We start from the raw sequence: 17,902 nt of genomic DNA on the forward strand, positions 1-17,902 counted from the left end.
CTTGCGTTTCGGTAAAACCGCGTTATTAGAGCTTTTGCACATTACTACGTGTCTTTTATGCTGTTCCGGTTCTTTTGCAACGCCTACTGCCGCGATGCAATCTGAATCAGCATTTCTTTATCAAGCATGTGTGTTCACCTGCGTTACCGTTTCAATCGTTAGAACTATTTCAAAATACTTGTGTACCGACAGATTTAACAAAAAAGTACTTTGGACACCGAAACCCGGGATCGACCCAAGGACCTTTAGATGTTCAGTTTAACACTCTCCCAACTGAGCTATTTCAGCAGACAGGAGAAGAGTGAGAGCGGGATCTAACAGTTCTTGCGCTTCGGTAAAACCGCTTTATTAAAGCTGTTGCTCATTATTACATGTCTTTCACGCTGTTCCGGTTCTTTCACAACGCCTACTGTCGCGATGAATCTGAATCAGCCTTTCTTTATCAAGCATGTGTGTTTACCTGCGAAAACGTTTCACTCGTTAGAATTATTGCAAAATACTTGTATACCGACCGATTTAAAAAATCATGCTTTGAACGCCGAAACCCGGGATTGATATAAAGACCTTTCTAGGTTCAGTTTAACGCTCTCCCAACTGAGCTATTTCAGCAGACGGGAGAAGAGAGACAGCGGGATCTAACAGTTCTTGCGCTTCGGTAAAACCGCTTGATTAGAGCTTTTGCACATTACTACATGTCTTTCATGCTGTTCCGGTTCTTTTGCAACGCCTACTGCCGCGATGCAATCTGAATCAGCATTTCTTTATCAAGCATGTGTGTTCACCTGCATAACCGTTTCACTCGTTAAAACTATTTCAAAATACTTGTGTACCGAGAGATTTAACAAAAAAGTGCTTTGGACGCAGAAACCCGGGTTCGAGCCAAGGACCTTTAGATGTTCAGTTTAACGCTCTCCCAACTGCGCTTTTTCGCAGACGAGAAGAGTGACAGCGGGATTTAAGAGTTCTTGCGTTTCGGTAAAACCACTTTATTAGAGCTGTTGAACATTATTACGTGTATTTCACGCTGTTCTGGTTCTTTTGCAATGCCTACTCCCACGATGCAATCTGAATCAGCATTTCTTTATCAAGCAGGTGTGTTCACCTGCGTAACCGTTTCACTCGTTAGAATTATTGCGAAATACTTGTATACCGACAGATTTAACAAAAAAGTGCTTTGGACGCTGAAACCCGGGATCGAGCCAAGGACCTTTAGATGTTCAGTTTAACGCTCTCCCAACTGAGCTATTTCGGCAGACGGGAGAAGAGGGACAGCGAGATTTAACAGTTCTTGCGTTTGGGTAAAATCGCTTTATTAGAGCTGTTGCACATTATTACATATCTTTCACGCTGTTCCGGTTCTTTTGCAACGCCTACTGCCGCGATGCAATCAGAATCAGCATTTCTTTATCAAGCATGTGTGTTGACCTGCGTAACCGTTTCACTCGTTAGAAGTATTGCAAAATACTTGTATACCGGCAGATTTAACAAATCGGGCTTTGAACGCCAAAACCCGGGATCAATATAAGGACCTTTATATGTTCAGTTTAACGCTCTCCCAACTGAGCTATTTAAGCAGACGGGAGAAGAGAGACAGCGGGATCTAACAGTTCTTGCGCTTCGGAAAAACCGCTTTATTAGAGCTTTTGCAGATTACTACATGTCTTTCATGCTGTTCCGGTTCTTTTGCAACGCCTACTGCCGCGATGCAATCTGAATCAGCATTTCTTTATCAAGCATGTGTGTTCACCTGCGTAACCGTTTCACTCGTTAGAATTATTGCAAAATACTTGTATACCGACAGATTTAAAAATCGTGTTTTGAACGCCGAAACCCAGGATTGATATAAGGACCTTTCTAGGTTCAGTTTAACGCTCTCCCAACTGAGCAATTTCAGCAGACGGAAGAGAGACAGCGGGATATAACAGTTCTTGCGCTTCGGTAAAACCGCTTGATTAGAGCTTTGGCACATTACTACATGTCTTTCATGCTGTTCCGGTTCTTTTGCAACGCCTACTGCCGCGATGCAATCTGAATCAGCATTTCTTTATCAAGCATGTGTGTTCACCTGCATAACCGTTTCACTCGTTAGAACTATTTCAAAATACTTGTGTACCGAGAAATTTAACAAAAAATTGCTCTGGACGCCAAAACCCGGGATCGAGCCAAGTACCTTTAGATTTTCAGTCTAACGCTCTCCCAACTGCGCTATTTCGGCAGACCGGAGAAGAGTGACAGCGGGATTTAAGAGTTCTTGCGTTTCGGTAAAACCGCTTTATTAGAGCTGTTGCACAATAATACGTGTATTTCACGCTGTTCTGGTTCTTTTGCAATGCCTACTCCCGCGATGCAATCTGAATCAGCATTTCTTTATCAAGCATGTGTGTTCACCTGCGTAACCGTTTCACTCGTTAGAAGTATTGCAAAATACTTGTATACCGAGAGATCTAACAAAAAAGTGCTTTGGACGCCGAAACCCGGGATCGAGCCAATGACCTTTAGATGTTCAGTTTAACGCTCTCCCAACTGAGCTATTTCGGCAGATGGGAGAAGAGTGACAGCGGGATTTAACAGTTCTTGCGTTTCGGTAAAACCGCTTTATTAGAGCTGTTGCACATTAATACATGTCTTTCACGCTATTCCGATTCTTTTGCAACGCCTACTGCCGCTATTCAATCTGATTCAGCATTTCTTTATCAAGCATGTGTGTTCACCTGCGTAACTGTTTAACTCGTTAGAATTATTGCAAAATACTTGCATACCGACAGATTTAACAAATCGTGCTTTGGACGACGAAACCCGGGATCGAGCCAAGGACCTTTAGATGTTAAGATTAACGCTCTCCCAACTGAGCTATTTCAGCAGACAAGAGAAGAGTGACAGCGGGATCTAGCAGTTCTTGCGCTTCGGTAAAACTGCTTTATTAGAGCTGTTGCACATTACTACATGTCTTTCACACTTTTCTGGTACTTTTGCAATGCCTACTCCCGCGATGCAACCTGAATCAGCATTTCTTTATCAAGCGTGTGTGTTCACCTGCGTAACCGTTTCACTCGTTAGAATTATTGCGAAATCCTTGTATACCGACAGATTTAACAAAAAAGGGCTTTGGACGCCGAAACCCGGGATCGAGCCAAGGACCTTTAGATGTTCAGTTTAACGCTCTCCCAACGGCGCTTTTTCTGCAGACGAGAAGAGTGACAGCGGGATTAGAGAGTTCTTGCGTTTCGGTAAAACCGCTTTATTAGAGCTGTTGCGCATTATTACGTGTATTTCACGCTGTTCTGGTTCTTTTGCAATGCCTACTCCCGCGATGCAATCTGAATCAGCATTTCTTTATCAAGCAGGTGTGTTCACCTGCGTAACCGTTTCACTCATTAGAAGTATTGCAAAATACTTGTATACCGAAAGATTTAACAAAAAAGTGCTCTGGACGCCGAAACTGGGAGCGAGCCAAGGACCTTTAGGTTTTCAGTCTAACGCGCTCCGAACTGAGCTATTTCGGCATACGGGAGAAGAGTCACAGCGGGATCTAACAGTTCTTGCGCTTCGGTAAAACCGCTTTTTTAAAGCTGTTGCTCATTATACATGTCATTCACGCTGTTCCCGTTCTTTCGCAACGCCTACTGCTGCAATGCAATCTGAATGAGCATTTCTTTATCAAGCATAAGTGTTCACCTGCGTAACCGTTTCACTCGTTAGAACTATTTCACAATACTTGTGTACCGACAGATTTAACAAAAAAGTGCTTTGGACACCGAAACCCGGGATCGAGCCAAGGACCTTTAGATGTTCAGTTTAACACTCTCCCAACTGAGCTATTTCAGCAGAAGGGAGAAGAGTGACAGCGGGATCTAACAGTTCTTGCGCTTCGGTAAAACCGCTTTTTTAAAGCTGTTGCTCATTATTACATGTCTTTCACGCTGTTCCGGTTCTTTCGCAACACCTACTGCCGCGATGCAATCTGAATAAGCCTTTCTTTATCAAGCATGTGTGTTCACCTGCGTAACCGTTTCACTCGTTAGAATTATTGCAAAATACTGGTATACCCACAGATTTAAAAAATCGTGCTTTGAACGCCCAAACCCAGGATTGATATAAGGACCTTTCTAGGTTCAGTTTAATGCTCTCCCAACTGAGCTATTTCAGCAGACGGGAGAAGAGAGACAGCGGGATCTAACAGTTCTTGCGCTTCGGTAAAACCGCTTTATTAGAGCTTTTGCATATTACTACATGTCTTTCATGCTGTTGCGGTTCTTCTGCAACGCCTACTGCCGCGATGCAATCTGAATCAGCATTTCTTTATCAAGCATGTGTGTTCACCTGCATAACCGTTTCACTCGTTAGAACAATTTCAAAATGCTTGTGTACCGAGAGATTTAACAAAAAATTGCTCTGGACGCCGAAACCCGGGATCGAGCCAAGGACCTTTAGATTTTCAGTCTAACGCTCTCCCAACTGCGCTATTTCGGCAGACGGGAGAAGAGTGACAGCGGGATTTAGGAGTTCTTGCGTTTCGGTAAAACCACTTTATTAGAGCTGTTGCACAATATTACGTGTATTTCACGCTATTCCGGTTCTTTTGCAACGCCTACTGGCGCGATTCAATCTGATTCAGCATTTCTTTATCAAGCATGTGTGTTCACCTGCGTAACTGTTTAACTCGTTAGAATTATTGCAAAATACTTGTATACCGACAGATTTAACAAATCGTGCTTTGGACGACGAAACCCGGGATCGAGCCAAGGACCTTTAGATGTTAAGATTAACGCTCTCCCAACTGAGCTATTTCAGCAGACGGGAGAAGAGTGACAGCGGGATCTAGCAGTTCTAGCGCTTCGGTAAAACTGCTTTATTAGAGCTGTTGCACATTACTACATGTCTTTCACACTATTCTGGTTCTTTTGCAATGCCCACTCCCGCGATGCAACCTGAATCAGCATTTCTTTATCAAGCATGTGTGTTTACCTGCGTTACCGTTTCACTCGTTAGAATTATTGCGAAATCCTTGTATACCGACAAATTTAACAAAAAAGTGCTTTGGACGCCGAAACCCGGGATCGAGCCAAGTTCCTTTAGATGCTCAGTTTAACGCTCTCCCAACTGAGCTATTTCGGCAGACGGGAGAAGAGTGACAGCGGGATTTAACAGTTCTTGCGTTTGGGTAAAATCGCTTTATTAGAGCTGTTGCACATTATTACATGTCTTTCACGCTGTTGCGCTTCTTTTGCACGCCTACTGCCGCGATGCAATCTGAATCAGCATTTCTTTATCAAGCATGTGTGTTCACCTGCGTAACCGTTTCACTCGTTAGAAGTATTGCAAAATACTTGTATACCGAGAGAATCAACAATAAAGTGCTCTGGACGCGGAAACCCAGGATCGAGCCAAGGACCTTTAGATTTTCAGTCTAACCCTCTCCGAACTGAGCTATTTCGGCATACGGGAGATGAGTGAAAGCGGCATTTAAGAGTTCTTGCGTTTCGGTAAAACTGCTTTATTAGGGCTGTTGCACATTACTACATGTCTTTCACGCTGTTCTGGTTCTTTTGCAATGCCTACTTCCGCGATGCAATCTGAATCCGCATTTCTTTATCAAGCCTGTGTGTTCACCTGCGTAACCATTTCACTCGTTAGAATTATTGCAAAATACTTGTATACCGACAGATTTACCACAAAATTGCTTTGGACGCCGAAACCCGGGATCGAGCCAAGGACCTTTAGATTTTCAGTCTAACGCTCTCCGAACTGAGCTATTTCGGCCAACGGGAGAAGAGTGAAAGCGGGATTTAACAGTTCTTGCGTTTGGGTAAAATCGCTTTATTAGAGCTGTTGCACATTATTACCTGTCTTTCACGCTGTTCCGGTTCATTTGCAACGCCTACTGCTGCAATGCAATCTGACTCAGCATTTCTTTATCAAGCATAAGTGTTCACCTGCGTAACAGTTTCACTCTTTAGAAGTATTGCAAAATACTTGTATACCGAGAGATTTAACAAAAAAGTGCTCTGGACGCCGAAACCCGGGATCCAGCCAAGGACCTTTAGATTTTCAGTCTAACGCTCTCCCAACTGCGCTATTTCGGCAGACGGGAGAAGAGTGACAGCGGGATTTAAGAGTTCTTGCGTTTCGGTAAAACCGCTTTATTAGAGCTGTTGCACATTATTACGTGTATTTCACGCTGTTCTGGTTCTTTTGCAATGCCTACTTTCGCGATGCAATCTGAATCAGCATTTCTTTATCAAGCATGTGTGTTCACCTGCGTAACCGTTTCACTCCTTAGAAGTATTGCAAAATACTTGTATACCGAGAGATTTAACAAAAAAGTGCTTTGGACGCAGAAACCCGGGTTCGAGCCAAGGACCTTTAGATTTTCATTCTAACGCTCTCCGAACTCAGCTATTTCGGCCTACGGGAGAAGAGTGAAAGCGGGATTTAACAGTTCTTTCGTTTGGGTAAAATCGCTTTATTAGAACTGTTGCACATTATTACATGTCTTTCACGCTGTTCCGGTTCTTTTGCAACGCCTACTGCTGCGATGCAATCTGAATCAGCATTTCTTTATCAAGCATATGTGTTCACCTGCATAACCGTTTCACTCGTTAGAAGTATTGCAAAATACTTGTATACCGAGAGATTTAACAAAAAAGTGCTCTGAACGCCGAAACCCGGGATCCAGCCAAGGACCTTTAGATGTTCAGTTTAACGCTCTCCCAACTGAGCTATTTCGGCAGACGGGTGAAGAGAGACAGCGGGATCTAACAGTTTTTGCGCTTCGGTAAAACCGCTTGATTAGAGCTTTTGCACATTACTATAGTCTTTCATGCTGTCCCGGTTCTTTTGCAACGCCTACTGCCGCGATGCAATCATAATCAGCATTTCTTTATCAAGCATGTGTGTTTACCTGTGTAACCGTTTCACTCGTTAGAATTATTGCAATACATGTATAACGACGGATTTAACAAATCGTGCTTTGGACGCCGAAACCCGGGATCCAGTCAAGGACCTTCAGATGTTCAGTTTAACGCTCTCCCAAGTGAGCTATTTCGGCAGACGGGTAAAGATTGACAGCGGGATTTAACAGTTCTTGCGTTTCGGCAACACTGCTTTATTAGGGCTGTTGCACATTACTCCATGTCTTTCATGCTGTTCCGTTTCTTTTGCAACGCCTACTGCTGCGATGCAATCTGAATCAGCCTTTCTTTATCAAGCATGTGTGTTCACCGGCGTAACCGTTTCACTCGTTAGAAGTATTGCAAAATACTTGTATACCAAAAGATTTAACAAAAAAGTGCTCTGGACGCCTAAACCCGGGATCGAGCCAAGGACCTTTAGATTTTCAGTCTAACGCTCTCCGAACTGAGGTATTTCGGCATACGGGAGAAGAGTAAAAGCGGCATTCAACAGTCCTTGCGTTTCGGTAAAACCGCGTTATTAGAGCTTTTGCACATTACTACGTGTCTTTTATGCTGTTCCGGTTCTTTTGCAACGCCTACTGCCGCGATGCAATCTGAATCAGCATTTCTTTATCAAGCATGTGTGTTCACCTGCGTTACCGTTTCAATCGTTAGAACTATTTCAAAATACTTGTGTACCGACAGATTTAACAAAAAAGTACTTTGGACACCGAAACCCGGGATCGACCCAAGGACCTTTAGATGTTCAGTTTAACACTCTCCCAACTGAGCTATTTCAGCAGACAGGAGAAGAGTGAGAGCGGGATCTAACAGTTCTTGCGCTTCGGTAAAACCGCTTGATTAGAGCTTTTGCACATTACTACATGTCTTTCATGCTGTTCCGGTTCTTTTGCAACGCCTACTGCCGCGATGCAATCTGAATCAGCATTTCTTTATCAAGCATGTGTGTTCACCTGCATAACCGTTTCACTCGTTAAAACTATTTCAAAATACTTGTGTACCGAGAGATTTAACAAAAAATTGCTCTGGACGCCGAAACCCGGGATCGAGCCAAGGACCTTTAGATTTTCAGCCTAACGCTCTCCCAACTGCGCTATTTTGGCAGAGGGGAGAAGAGTGACGGCGGGATTTAAGAGTTCTTGCGTTTCGGTAAAACCGCTTTATTAGAGCTGTTGCACATTATTACGTGTATTTCACGCTGTTCTGGTTCTTTTGCAATGCCTACTTTCGCGATGCAATCTGAATCAGCATTTCTTTATCAAGCATGTGTGTTCACCTGCGTAACCGTTTCACTCCTTAGAAGTATTGCAAAATACTTGTATACCGAGAGATTTAACAAAAAAGTGCTTTGGACGCAGAAACCCGGGTTCGAGCCCAGGACCTTTAGATGTTCAGTTTAACGCTCTCCCAACTGCGCTTTTTCGCAGACGAGAAGAGTGACAGCGGGATTTAAGAGTTCTTGCGTTTCGGTAAAACCACTTTATTAGAGCTGTTGAACATTATTACGTGTATTTCACGCTGTTCTGGTTCTTTTGCAATGCCTACTCCCACGATGCAATCTGAATCAGCATTTCTTTATCAAGCAGGTGTGTTCACCTGCGTAACCGTTTCACTCGTTAGAATTATTGCGAAATACTTGTATACCGACAGATTTAACAAAAAAGTGCTTTGGACGCTGAAACCCGGGATCGAGCCAAGGACCTTTAGATGTTCAGTTTAACGCTCTCCCAACTGAGCTATTTCGGCAGACGGGAGAAGAGGGACAGCGAGATTTAACAGTTCTTGCGTTTGGGTAAAATCGCTTTATTAGAGCTGTTGCACATTATTACATATCTTTCACGCTGTTCCGGTTCTTTTGCAACGCCTACTGCCGCGATGCAATCATAATCAGCATTTCTTTATCAAGCATGTGTGTTGACCTGCGTAACCGTTTCACTCGTTAGAAGTATTGCAAAATACTTGTATACCGAGAGATTTAACAAAAAGTGCTCTGGACGCCGAAACCCGGGATCGAGCCAAGGACCTTTAGATTTTCAGTCTAACGCTCTCCGAACTGAGCTATTTCGGCATACGGGAGAAGAGTGAATGCGGCATTTAACAGTTCTTGCGTTTCGGTAAAACTGCTTCATTAGGGCAGTTGCACATTACTACATGCCTTTCACGCGGTTCCGGTTCTTTTGCAACGCCTACTGCCGCCATGCAATCTGAATCAGCATTTTTTATCAAAGATGTGTGTTCACCTGCGTAACCGTTTCACTCGTTAGAAATATTGCAAAATACTTGTATACCGGCAGATTTAACAAATCGGGCTTTGAACGCCAAAACCCGGGATCAATATAAGGACCTTTATATGTTCAGTTTAACGCTCTCCCAACTGAGCTATTTAAGCAGACGGGAGAAGAGAGACAGCGGGATCTAACAGTTCTTGCGCTTCGGTAAAACCGCTTTATTAAAGCTGTTGCTCATTATTACATGTCTTTCACGCTGTTGCGGTTCTTTCGCAACGCCTACTGTCGCGATGCAATCTGAATCAGCCTTTCTTTTTCAAGCATGTGTGTTCACCTGAGTAACCGTTTCACTCGTTAGAATTATTGCAAAATACTTGTATAATGACGGATTTAACAAATCGTGCTTTGGACGCCAAAACCCGGGATCCAGCCAAGGACCTTTAGATGATCAGTTTAACGCTCTCCCAACTGAGATATTTCGGCAGACGAGAGAAGAGTGACAGCGGGATTTAACAGTTCTTGCGTTTGGGTAAAATCGCTTTATTAGAGCTGTTGCACATTATTACATGTCTTTAACGCTGTTCCGGTTCTTTTGAGATGCCCACTGCCGCGATGCAATCTGAATGAGCGTTTCTTCATCAAGCATGTGTTTTCACCTGCGTAACCGTTTCACTCGTTAGAATTATTGCAAAATATTTGTATACCGACAGATTTAACAAAAAAGTGCTTTGGACGCCAAAACCCGGGATCGAGCCAAGGACCTTTAGATGATCAGTTTAACGCTCTCCCAACTGAGATATTTTGGCAGACGGGAGAAGAGTGACAGCGGGATTTAACAGTTCTTGCGTTTGGGTAAAATCGCTTTATTAGAGCTGTTGCACATTATTACATGTCTTTCACGCTGCTCCAGTTCTTTTGCAACGCCTACTGCCGCGATGCAATCTGAATCAGCATTTCTTTATCAAGCATGTGTGTTCACCTGCGTAACCGTTTCACTCGTTAGAAATATTGCAAAATACTTGTATACCGAGAGATTTAACAAAAAAGTGCTCTGGACGCCGAAACCCGGGATCGAGCCAAGAATCTTTAGATTTTCAGTCTAACGCTCTTCCAACTGAGCTATATTGGCATACGGGTGAAGAGTGAAAGCGGCATTTAACAGTTCTTGCGTGTCGGTAAAACTGCTTTATTAGGGCTGTTGCACATTACTACATGTCTTACACGCGGTGGCGGTTCTTTTGCAACGTCTACTGCCGCCATGCAATCGGAATCAGTATTCCTTTATCAAGCATGTGTGTTCACCTGCGTAACCGTTTCACTCGTTAGAATTTTTGCAAATACTTGTATACCGACAGATTTAACAAATCGTGCTTTCAACGCCGAAACCCGGGGTCGATATAAGAACCTTTATATGTTCAGTTTAACGCTCTCCCAACTGAGCTATTTCAGCAGACGGGAGAAGAGAGACAGCGGGATCTATCAGTTCTTGCGCTTCGGTGAAACCGCTTTATTAGAGCTTTTGCCCATTAATACATGTCTTTGACGCTGTTCCGGTTCTTTTGCAATGCCTACTGCCGCGATGCAATCGGAATCAGCATTTCGTTATCAAGCATGTGTGTTCACCTGCGTAACCGTTTCACTCGTTAAAATTATTGCAAAATACTTGTCTACCGACAGATTTAAGGAAAAAGTGCTTTGGACGCCGAAACCCGGGATCAAGCCAGGGACCTTTAGATGTTCAGTCTAACGCTCTACCAACTGAGCTAGTTCGGCAGACGGAAGAAGAGTGAAAGCGGGATTTAACAATTCTTGTGTTTCGGTAAAACCACTTTATTAGAGCTGCTGCACATTATTACATGTCTTTAAATCTATTCCGGTTCTTTTGCAACGCCCACTGTCGCGATGCAATCTGAATCAGCATTTCTTTATCAAGCATGTGTGTTCACCTGCGTAACCGTTTGACCAGTTAGAATTATTGCAAAATAGTTGTATATCGACAGATTTAACACAGAATTGCTTTGGACGCCGAAACCCGGGATCGAGCCAAGGACCTTGAGATGTTCAGTTTAACACTCTCCCAACTGAGCTATTTCCGCAGACAGGAGAAGAGTGACAGCAAGATCTAACAGTTCTTGCGCTTCGGTAAAACCGCTTTATTAAAGCTGTTGCTCATTATTTCATGTCTTTCACGCTGTTCCAGTTTTTTCGCAACGCCTACTGACGCGATGCTATCTGAATCAGCCTTTCTTTATCAAGCATGTGCGTTCACCTGCGTAACCGTTTGACCAGTTAGAATTATTGCAAAATAGTTGTATACCGACAGATTTAACACAAAATTGCTTTGGACGCCGAAACCCGCGATCGAGCCAACGACTTTAGATGTTCAGTTTAAAACTCTCCCAACTGTGCTATTTTGGCATACGGGAGAAGAGTTAAAGCAGCATTTAACAGTTCTTGCGTTTCGGTAAAACTGCTTTATTAGGGCTGTTGCACATTACTACATGTTTTTCATGCGGTTCCGGTTTTTTGCAACGCCTACTGCCGCCATGCAATCTGAATCAGCATTTCTTTATCAACCATGTGTGTTCCCCTGCGTAACCGTTTCACTCGTTAGAATTAATGCAAAATACTTGTATACCGGCAGATTTAACAAATCGTGCTTTGAACGCCGAAACCCGGGATTCATATAAGGACCTTTATATGTTCAGTTTAACGCTCTCCCAACTGAGCTATTTCAGCAGACGGGAGAAGAGAGACAGCGGGATCTAACAATTCTTGCGCTTTGGCAAAACCGCTTTATTAGAGCTTTTGCACATTACTACATGTCTTTCATGCAGTTCCGGTTCTTTTGCAACGCCTACTTTCGCGATGCAACCTGAATCAGCATTTCTTTATCAAGCATGTGTGTTCACCTGCGTAACCGTTTCACTCGTTAGAAATATTGCAAAATACTTGTATACCGACAGATTTAGCACAAAATTGCTTTGGATGCCGAAACCCGGGATCGAGCCAAGGACCTTTAGATTTTCAGTCTAACGCTCTCCGAACTGAGCTATTTCGGCCTACGGGAGAAGAGTGAAAGCAAGATTTAACAGTTCTTGCGTTTGAGTAAAATCGCTTTATTAGAGCTGTTGCACGATATTACATGTCTTTCACGCTGTTCCGGTTCTTTTGCAAAGCCTACTTCTGCGATGCGATCTGAATCAGCATTTCTTTATCAAGCATATTTGTGCACCTGCGTAACCGTTTCACTCGTTAGAAGTATTGCAAAATACTTGTATACCGACAGATTTAACAAAAAAGTACTTCGGACGCCGAAACCCGGGATCGAGCCAAGAACCTTTATATGTTCAGTCTAACGCTCTCCGAACTGAGCTATTTCGGCCTACGGGAGGAGAGTGAAAGCAAGATTTACCAGTTCTTGCGTTTGGGTAAAATCACTTTATTAGAGCTGTTGCACATTATTACATGTCTTTCACACTGTCCGGTTCTTTTGCAACGCCTACTGCTGCGATGCAATCTGAATCAGCATTTCTTTATCAAGCATACGTGTTCACCTGCGTAACCGTTTCACTCGTTAGAAGTATTGCAAAATACTTGTATACCGAGAAATTTAACAAAAAAGTGCTCTGGACGCCGAAACCCAGGATCGAGCCAAGGACCTTTAGATGTTCAGTTTAACGCTCTCCCAACTGAGCTATTTCAGCAGACAGGAGAAGAGTGACAGCGGGATCTAACAGTTCTTGCACTTCAGTAAAACCACATTATTAAAGCTGTTGCTCATTATTACATGTCTTTCACGCTGTTCCGGTTCTTTTGCAACGCCTACTGCCGCGATGCAATCTGAATCAGCATTTCTTTATCAAGCATGTGTGTTCACCTGCGTAACCGTTTCACTCGTTAGAACTATTTCAAAATACTTGTGCACGGATAGATTTAACAAAAAAGTGCTTTGGACGCCGAAACCCGGGATCGAGCCAAGGACCTTTAAATGTTCAGTTTAACACTCTCCCAACTGAGCTATTTCGGCAGACGGGAGAAGAGTGACAGCGGGATTTAACAGTTCTTGCGTTTCGGCAAGGCTGCTTTATTAGAGCTGTTGCACATTATTAAATGTCTTTAACGCTGTTCCGGTTCTTTTGCAACGCCCACTGCCGCGATGCAATCTGAATAAGCATTTCTTCATCAAGCATGTGTTTTCACCTGCGTAACCGTTTCACTCGATAGAATTATTGCAAAATACTTGTATACCGACAGATTTAACACAAAATTGCTTTGGACGCCGAAACCCGGGATCGAGCCAAGGACCTTCAGATGTTCAGTTTAACGCTCTCCCAACTGAGCTATTTCGGCAGACGGTAGAAAAGTGACAGCGGTATTTAACAGTTCTTGCGTTTCGGTAAAACCGCTTTATTAGAGCTGTTGCATATTATTACATGTCTTTCACGCTGTTCCAGTTTTTTTGCAACGCCTACTGCCGCGATTCAATCTGATTCAGCATTTCTTTATCAAGCTTGTGTGTTCACCTGCGTAACTGTTTAACTCGTTACAAGTATTGCAAAATACTTGTATACCGACAGATTTAACAAATCGTGCTTTGGACGACGAAACCCGGGATCGAGCCAAGGACATTTATATGTTCAGATTAACGCTCTCCCAACTGAGCTATTTCAGCAGACGGAAGAAGAGTGACAGCGGGATCTAGCAGTTCTTGCGCTTCGGTAAAACTGCTTTATTAGAGCTGTTGCACATTACTACATGTCTTCACGCTGTTCCGGTTCTTTTGCAACGCCTACTGTCGCGAAGCATTCTGAATTAGCATTTCTTTACCAAGCAGGTGTGTTCACCTGCGTAAACGTTTCACTCGTTAGAATTATTGCGAAGTACTTGTGTACCGAAAGATTTAACAAAAAAGTGTTTTGGATGCTGAAACCCGGGATCGAGCAAAGGACCTTTAGATGTTCAGTTTAACGCTCTCCCAACTGAGCTATTTCGGCAGACAGGAGAAGAGTGACAGCGGGATTTAACAGTTCTTGCGTTTGGGTAAAATCGCTTTATTAGAGCTTTTGCACATTATTACATGTCTTTCACGCTGTTCCGGTTCTTTTGCAACGCCTACTGCCGCGATGCAATCTGAATCAGCATTTCTTTATCAAGCATGTGTGTTCACCTGCGTAACCGTTTCACTCGTTAGAAGTATTGCAAAATTCTTGTATACCGAGAGATTTAACAAAAAAGTGCTCTGGACGCCGAAACCCGGGATCGAGCCAAGGACCTTTAGATTTTCAGTCTAACGCTCTCCGAACTGAGCCATTTCGCCATACGGGAGAAGAGTGAAAGCGGCATTTAACAGTTCTTGCGTTTCGGTAAAACTGCTTTATTGGGGCTGTTGCACATTACTACATGTCTTTCACGCAGTTCCGGTTTTTTTGCAACGCCTACTGCCGCCATGCAATCTGAATCAGCATTTCTTTATCATTCATGTGTGTTCCCCTGCGCAACCGTTTCACTCGTTAGAATTATTGCAAAATACTTGTATACCGGCAGATATAACAAATCGTGCTTTGAACGCCGAAACCCGGGATCGATATAAGGACCTTTATATGTTCAGTTTAACGCTCTCCCTACTGAGCTATTTCAGCAGACGGGAGAAGAGAGACAGCGGGATCTAACAGTTCTTGCGCTTTGGTAAAACCGCTTTATTAGAGCTTTTGCACATTACTACATGTCTTTCATGCTGTTCCGGTTCTTTTGCAACGCCTACTTCCGCGATGCAATCTGAATCAGCATTTCTTTATCAAGCATGTGTGTTCACCTGCGTAACCGTTTCACTCGTTAGAAATATTGCAAAATACTTGTACACCGACAGATTTAGCACAAAATTGCTTTGGATGCCGAAACCCGGGATCGAGCCAAGGACCTTTAGATTTTCAGTCTAACGCTCTCCGAACTGAGCCATTTCGCCATACGGGAGAAGAGTGAAAGCGGCATTTAACAGTTCTTGCGTTTCGGTAAAACTGCTTTATTGGGGCTGTTGCACATTACTACATGTCTTTCACGCAGTTCCGGTTTTTTTGCAACGCCTACTGCCGCCATGCAATCTGAATCAGCATTTCTTTATCAACCATGTGTGTTCCCCTGCGTAACCGTTTCACTCGTTAGAATTAATGCAAAATACTTGTATACCGGCAGATTTAACAAATCGTGCTTTGAACGCCGAAACCCGGGATTCATATAAGGACCTTTATATGTTCAGTTTAACGCTCTCCCAACTGAGCTATTTCAGCAGACGGGAGAAGAGAGACAGCGGGATCTAACAATTCTTGCGCTTTGGCAAAACCGCTTTATTAGAGCTTTTGCACATTACTACATGTCTTTCATGCAGTTCCGGTTCTTTTGCAACGCCTACTTCCGCGATGCAACCTGAATCAGCATTTCTTTATCAAGCATGTGTGTTCACCTGCGTAACCGTTTCACTCGTTAGAAATATTGCAAAATACTTGTATACCGACAGATTTAGCACAAAATTGCTTTGGATGCCGAAACCCGGGATCGAGCCAAGGACCTTTAGATTTTCAGTCTAACGCTCTCCGAACTGAGCTATTTCGGCCTACGGGAGAAGAGTGAAAGCAAGATTTAACAGTTCTTGCGTTTGAGTAAAATCGCTTTATTAGAGCTGTTGCACGATATTACATGTCTTTCACGCTGTTCCGGTTCTTTTGCAAAGCCTACTTCTGCGATGCGATCTGAATCAGCATTTCTTTATCAAGCATATTTGTGCACCTGCGTAACCGTTTCACTCGTTAGAAGTATTGCAAAATACTTGTATACCGACAGATTTAACAAAAAAGTACTTCGGACGCCGAAACCCGGGATCGAGCCAAGAACCTTTATATGTTCAGTCTAACGCTCTCCGAACTGAGCTATTTCGGCCTACGGGAGGAGAGTGAAAGCAAGATTTACCAGTTCTTGCATTTGGGTAAAATCACTTTATTAGAGCTGTTGCACATTATTACATGTCTTTCACACTGTCCGGTTCTTTTGCAACGCCTACTGCTGCGATGCAATCTGAATCAGCATTTTTTTATCAAGCATACGTGTTCACCTGCGTAACCGTTTCACTCGTTAGAAGTATTGCAAAATACTTGTATACCGAGAAATTTAACAAAAAAGTGCTCTGGACGCCGAAACCCAGGATCGAGCCAAGGACCTTTAGATGTTCAGTTTAACGCTCTCCCAACTGAGCTATTTCAGCAGACAGGAGAAGAGTGACAGCGGGATCTAACAGTTCTTGCACTTCAGTAAAACCACATTATTAAAGCTGTTGCTCATTATTACATGTCTTTCACGCTGTTCCGGTTCTTTTGCAACGCCTACTGCCGCGATGCAATCTGAATCAGCATTTCTTTATCAAGCATGTGTGTTCACCTGCGTAACCGTTTCACTCGTTAGAACTATTTCAAAATACTTGTGCACGGATAGATTTAACAAAAAAGTGCTTTGGACGCCGAAACCCGGGATCGAGCCATGGACCTTTAAATGTTCAGTTTAACACTCTCCCAACTGAGCTATTTCGGCAGACGGGAGAAGAGTGACAGCGGGATTTAACAGTTCTTGCGTTTCGGCAAGGCTGCTTTATTAGAGCTGTTGCACATTATTAAATGTCTTTAACGCTGTTCCGGTTCTTTTGCAACGCCCACTGCCGCGATGCAATCTGAATAAGCATTTCTTCATCAAGCATGTGTTTTCACCTGCGTAACCGTTTCACTCGATAGAATTATTGCAAAATACTTGTATACCGACAGATTTAACACAAAATTGCTTTGGACGCCGAAACCCGGGATCGAGCCAAGGACCTTCAGTTGTTCAGTTTAACGCTCTCCCAACTGAGCTATTTCGGCAGACGGTAGAAAAGTGACAGCGGGATTTAACAGTTCTTGCGTTTCGGTAAAACCGCTTTATTAGAGCTGTTGCATATTATTACATGTCTTTCACGCTGTTCCAGTTTTTTTGCAACGCCTACTGCCGCGATTCAATCTGATTCAGCATTTCTTTATCAAGCTTGTGTGTTCACCTGCGTAACTGTTTAACTCGTTACAAGTATTGCAAAATACTTGTATACCGACAGATTTAACAAATCGTGCTTTGGACGACGAAACCCGGGATCGAGCCAAGGACATTTATATGTTCAGATTAACGCTCTCCCAACTGAGCTATTTCAGCAGACGGGAGAAGAGTGACAGCGGGATCTAGCAGTTCTTGCGCTTCGGTAAAACTGCTTTATTAGAGCTGTTGCACATTACTACATGTCTTCACGCTGTTCCGGTTCTTTTGCAACGCCTACTGTCGCGAAGCATTCTGAATTAGCATTTCTTTACCAAGCAGGTGTGTTCACCTGCGTAAACGTTTCACTCGTTAGAATTATTGCGAAGTACTTGTGTACCGAAAGATTTAACAAAAAAGTGTTTTGGATGCTGAAACCCGGGATCGAGCAAAGGACCTTTAGATGTTCAGTTTAACGCTCTCCCAACTGAGCTATTTCGGCAGACAGGAGAAGAGTGACAGCGGGATTTAACAGTTCTTGCGTTTGGGTAAAATCGCTTTATTAGAGCTTTTGCACATTATTACATGTCTTTCACGCTGTTCCGGTTCTTTTGCAACGCCTACTGCCGCGATGCAATCTGAATCAGCATTTCTTTATCAAGCATGTGTGTTCACCTGCGTAACCGTTTCACTCGTTAGAAGTATTGCAAAATTCTT

At 43.3% G+C, this 17,902-nt stretch overlaps 20 non-coding genes across 20 annotated transcripts; all 20 read right to left on the reverse strand.

Moving 5' to 3' along the window:
* Positions 1–1,179: 1,179 nt before the first annotated feature.
* TRNAF-GAA (transfer RNA phenylalanine (anticodon GAA)) lies at positions 1,180–1,252 on the reverse strand. The gene has a single exon. It is a non-coding gene; the product is annotated as a tRNA-Phe (tRNA).
* Positions 1,253–2,142: 890 nt separating this feature from the next.
* On the reverse strand, positions 2,143–2,215 carry TRNAF-GAA (transfer RNA phenylalanine (anticodon GAA)). Its single transcript has one exon. It is a non-coding gene; the product is annotated as a tRNA-Phe (tRNA).
* A 250-nt stretch (positions 2,216–2,465) lies between these two features.
* On the reverse strand, positions 2,466–2,538 carry TRNAF-GAA (transfer RNA phenylalanine (anticodon GAA)). The gene has a single exon. It is a non-coding gene; the product is annotated as a tRNA-Phe (tRNA).
* A 1,859-nt stretch (positions 2,539–4,397) lies between these two features.
* On the reverse strand, positions 4,398–4,470 carry TRNAF-GAA (transfer RNA phenylalanine (anticodon GAA)). The gene has a single exon. It is a non-coding gene; the product is annotated as a tRNA-Phe (tRNA).
* A 572-nt stretch (positions 4,471–5,042) lies between these two features.
* On the reverse strand, positions 5,043–5,115 carry TRNAL-GAG (transfer RNA leucine (anticodon GAG)). Its single transcript has one exon. It is a non-coding gene; the product is annotated as a tRNA-Leu (tRNA).
* A 572-nt stretch (positions 5,116–5,687) lies between these two features.
* TRNAF-GAA (transfer RNA phenylalanine (anticodon GAA)) lies at positions 5,688–5,760 on the reverse strand. The gene has a single exon. It is a non-coding gene; the product is annotated as a tRNA-Phe (tRNA).
* Positions 5,761–6,010: 250 nt separating this feature from the next.
* On the reverse strand, positions 6,011–6,083 carry TRNAF-GAA (transfer RNA phenylalanine (anticodon GAA)). The gene has a single exon. It is a non-coding gene; the product is annotated as a tRNA-Phe (tRNA).
* Positions 6,084–6,656: 573 nt separating this feature from the next.
* Positions 6,657–6,729, reverse strand: TRNAF-GAA (transfer RNA phenylalanine (anticodon GAA)). Its single transcript has one exon. It is a non-coding gene; the product is annotated as a tRNA-Phe (tRNA).
* Positions 6,730–7,944: 1,215 nt separating this feature from the next.
* Positions 7,945–8,017, reverse strand: TRNAF-GAA (transfer RNA phenylalanine (anticodon GAA)). Its single transcript has one exon. It is a non-coding gene; the product is annotated as a tRNA-Phe (tRNA).
* Positions 8,018–8,587: 570 nt separating this feature from the next.
* TRNAF-GAA (transfer RNA phenylalanine (anticodon GAA)) lies at positions 8,588–8,660 on the reverse strand. Its single transcript has one exon. It is a non-coding gene; the product is annotated as a tRNA-Phe (tRNA).
* A 249-nt stretch (positions 8,661–8,909) lies between these two features.
* Positions 8,910–8,982, reverse strand: TRNAF-GAA (transfer RNA phenylalanine (anticodon GAA)). The gene has a single exon. It is a non-coding gene; the product is annotated as a tRNA-Phe (tRNA).
* A 1,216-nt stretch (positions 8,983–10,198) lies between these two features.
* TRNAF-GAA (transfer RNA phenylalanine (anticodon GAA)) lies at positions 10,199–10,271 on the reverse strand. The gene has a single exon. It is a non-coding gene; the product is annotated as a tRNA-Phe (tRNA).
* Positions 10,272–10,842: 571 nt separating this feature from the next.
* On the reverse strand, positions 10,843–10,915 carry TRNAF-GAA (transfer RNA phenylalanine (anticodon GAA)). The gene has a single exon. It is a non-coding gene; the product is annotated as a tRNA-Phe (tRNA).
* Positions 10,916–12,131: 1,216 nt separating this feature from the next.
* Positions 12,132–12,204, reverse strand: TRNAF-GAA (transfer RNA phenylalanine (anticodon GAA)). The gene has a single exon. It is a non-coding gene; the product is annotated as a tRNA-Phe (tRNA).
* Positions 12,205–13,099: 895 nt separating this feature from the next.
* TRNAF-GAA (transfer RNA phenylalanine (anticodon GAA)) lies at positions 13,100–13,172 on the reverse strand. Its single transcript has one exon. It is a non-coding gene; the product is annotated as a tRNA-Phe (tRNA).
* A 250-nt stretch (positions 13,173–13,422) lies between these two features.
* TRNAF-GAA (transfer RNA phenylalanine (anticodon GAA)) lies at positions 13,423–13,495 on the reverse strand. Its single transcript has one exon. It is a non-coding gene; the product is annotated as a tRNA-Phe (tRNA).
* An 894-nt stretch (positions 13,496–14,389) lies between these two features.
* Positions 14,390–14,462, reverse strand: TRNAF-GAA (transfer RNA phenylalanine (anticodon GAA)). Its single transcript has one exon. It is a non-coding gene; the product is annotated as a tRNA-Phe (tRNA).
* Positions 14,463–15,034: 572 nt separating this feature from the next.
* TRNAF-GAA (transfer RNA phenylalanine (anticodon GAA)) lies at positions 15,035–15,107 on the reverse strand. The gene has a single exon. It is a non-coding gene; the product is annotated as a tRNA-Phe (tRNA).
* Positions 15,108–15,679: 572 nt separating this feature from the next.
* On the reverse strand, positions 15,680–15,752 carry TRNAF-GAA (transfer RNA phenylalanine (anticodon GAA)). Its single transcript has one exon. It is a non-coding gene; the product is annotated as a tRNA-Phe (tRNA).
* An 895-nt stretch (positions 15,753–16,647) lies between these two features.
* On the reverse strand, positions 16,648–16,720 carry TRNAF-GAA (transfer RNA phenylalanine (anticodon GAA)). The gene has a single exon. It is a non-coding gene; the product is annotated as a tRNA-Phe (tRNA).
* Between the last annotated feature and the right edge of the window lie 1,182 nt (positions 16,721–17,902).

The sequence above is a fragment of the Rhipicephalus microplus genome, chromosome X (genome assembly GCF_043290135.1).
Source record: "Rhipicephalus microplus isolate Deutch F79 chromosome X, USDA_Rmic, whole genome shotgun sequence".
Lineage (NCBI taxonomy): Eukaryota > Metazoa > Arthropoda > Arachnida > Ixodida > Ixodidae > Rhipicephalus > Rhipicephalus microplus.